We start from the raw sequence: 3,232 nt of genomic DNA, 5'->3' as shown, positions 1-3,232 counted from the left end.
TGTGATGGCGGTTGGAGGAGAATGGAGAAGGAGGTATAAGGGTGGCGGCTACAGTACGTTGCTAGGTTTAGTGTTAGGACGATAGGAGTGATAGGTTATAAATCCCGTACCCTCTCAAGCAGTGGCCCATAAATTCACTTTCAGTCCCTTTTCCTTTGTTCCTTTCCATTTAAATCCCAACATTTACCATTTTCACCCTTGTTTAAAGAACCCTTCCCAGAATAAGTCTGATACATGCTCTTTAATCCTAGGAAATCAACGTATATCATTTGGCACCTCGAAGTAAACACCCCACTAAGTATTATTTGATTTTGGACAATAATAATATAAAATTATAGTAAGATTGCTTCCTGGGATTCCTGATTTATTATTTAATTACTTCATTTAAACGGGATGTTACAACTCTCCCCCACTTAAATTTGATTTTGTCCTCAAAATCGTTTCTTATTATCCCTTACACGCTAAACAACTTGAACTACTTGGCTACCATCCCGAGCATAACCCTATCCTTTCCCAGGAGACCATGTCCAACCCTCACAGGGTTCTAAAATCAGGAAAATAAATAAATCCCTTACAATATGATCACATTTACTCAATTCGAAATCTGGAGTCTCGGGATGGTCTGGCTTTCTGATAGACTACCCACACCAGTTCATTGTCGAATGTATCGCACTTAACTCTCAATCGACTACTTAACTTCTGATAACCTGAGGTTCCCACTAGAAAATAGAATCACAAACCCCACACTGCTAACTATGATCCCCTATTTACATCAACAACACAATGTTTCTTTTAGTTCCCGAACCACATACTTATAATAATCGACTCACAAGCACAAATACTCATACCTGGCCCAATCAACGTCGGGCTGGAATACCAGGAATGCCTACGACGGTTCTAACCTATAACTTGAACTCCAAGGACCTATACTTGCATCTCACCCAAAATCCTCTGATTCACCACAACTGCGTGTCACTCATTTGAAATGCCGACTTACGGCCCGGTCGCAGAGCTAAGGACTCCCACCTAGTTGCATCTCACGACTCCCGAACGAAATCCTTCCTTGGAACTAGTTACCACTAGTTATCTTGCCATTGCGACTCTATCAGCCTCCTGATCTAACCAATTGGATTCATGCGCGTATCCTACCGTTACCAAATCCACGACTCAGAGTCATTCCTACTTGACCAATGGTAGCCTTACGTTACAAGCAACCTTAAGCAATCTATTGCTTTCTTGATCTCTTACTGTAGTGGCGTTTCTGCAGTCTAATCATCAACTCAACCCGATCCAATCCATCTGGGTAATTCCGAAATCCAATCTGTGGGTTTTCATTTCCTCACTGCTACACCCGAACTAGTGGTTACTACTGTCCTTTCTGCATCCTCACAACACGCTTATGCCATCTACCAACCTAGTGAAGGTTGCGACTACACCCACAGACTTACAATACCTTCCATACTAACTGATCGCTAGTGAATGCAATGGATACCCCACAGTCTTACAACACTATCCATACTGGTTGAACACGCACTCGACCTAACATACCACTGAACTAAATTCATGGCTAGAATCCCAACCTGATTTTGCAAGTTCTGCTATCAAGCATCGAGAAGACGCGATTCACATGCTGGGGAGTTTTTACCGACTCCCAACTCACACAACACTTAAACCAAACCTCTACTAGGGTTGTCTTCCTTCCTGACAACGATGCAAAACTCATCCCATTTTCTAAACCACTCCTGCTTCTGAATCCCGAAACAATTCTCCCTCACTTAGATTCGACTAAGTCCTCACAATACATGAAAGTTGGAGAATTTTACAATCCTTCACACTTTCCAACGATCGATCTGATGACAACCAACTCCTTCCAATTAGTGCTCCATTACCAGCCGATCACAAGTGATCACACACTTCTAAGAACTAGCTGAATATTTCCTGAACCCCAGGGAAACCGACAGTCCCTAAAACTTGAATGATCCCACACTCAAATCTTGAAATCCAAAAGATAGATGCTCCAACTAGCATCTCAGCAACGAGCTACTTCCCTTTGCCGTCTTCTTGTTATCCAATGACGGTTACTGAACTACTAAATCCTGACGATACTGAATAACAATCATGTGGGACACTGTCTGTAGACCTCCCACATAATACCCCTCTTCCCAGAGTGTTTCAACAATTTTTGCGCTTTGGCTCCAGGAATCATATCATTCAGGGCCTTGCACCCTGACTCACTCACCAACTCGATCATCCACAACTGAACTGTAGTAGCTGAAACAACCTTTTCCCTAAATCGGGCTACAACTACTCCCAAAACATAGTTTACAATCCCAAAAGTGCAATACATTGCACAATCAAGCCTTACCGTCTGACACAAGTTATCAAAGGCGAACCGAACCTCACAAAATACTTATGTCACCTCGACCCATCTGCGTTCACCAGTGATGCACTACTATCGCCAATTCCGGCAACCAACTGACCCCGAGCTAGAATACAACCTGATCTTAGGGTCACAAGCCTGCTCATTCCTTTGGGTTTGCAAAGCTGAAAAAGGCACGATCCTTGCCCTAGAAAACGACATTCCTATCTATCATTTAACCCTTCTGCTTCCAGCTGAGAAACTCCAGCTGATCGTAATCATCACTCCTTTCCGGAGTCCCTGCGACTCAAATCCCGGCCTCGAACAAGACCCCCGAAACCTCAAATCTAGAAACTCATGTGCTAGACTCCCCCGCTCAACCTGTTTGATGTAACGAGTACAAAAAAATCTCCCTGATCCTAAGTAATTGCAGCCCTCTGCTCATCAGAATATGTCCCAATAACAAGTCCCAGTACATGTAAGTTCGACCAGCTCCTTCCCTTGCCATCGTTACACCTGCTATAGTTGCTGAAACAACCGTCTCAGCAATGGTTGCATAGCGCTCGTTGAAATAATCACCCATGACAGTCTTGATAGACCAAAAATATCTCTAGCAACTGTTCCCTGACAACCTCGATCACCTCCTTCGGGATGATCTCACTAACACGGTACTCTGACAATGCTGGCCTATCCCGGCTGCCAACTTTCGATCCTGATCCGGACCCGGTCTCAAGACGTCTTGTAACCACCATTCTGATAATACACCAGAGAGTTCTCTGATAATCGATACAATAACAGGGAACCTAATCCCAACCAAACCCGAGGGGTTGTGACTTCCTTGCTACACGTATGGGTCATGTGCTTTCAGTAGTA

Source organism: Lactuca saligna, chromosome 5 (genome assembly GCF_052625555.1).
Source record: "Lactuca saligna cultivar CGN05327 chromosome 5, ASM5262555v1, whole genome shotgun sequence".
Classification (NCBI taxonomy): Eukaryota; Viridiplantae; Streptophyta; class Magnoliopsida; order Asterales; family Asteraceae; genus Lactuca; species Lactuca saligna.
The sequence above is the reverse complement of the archived record's forward strand: the minus strand, read 5'-3'. Positions refer to the sequence as shown.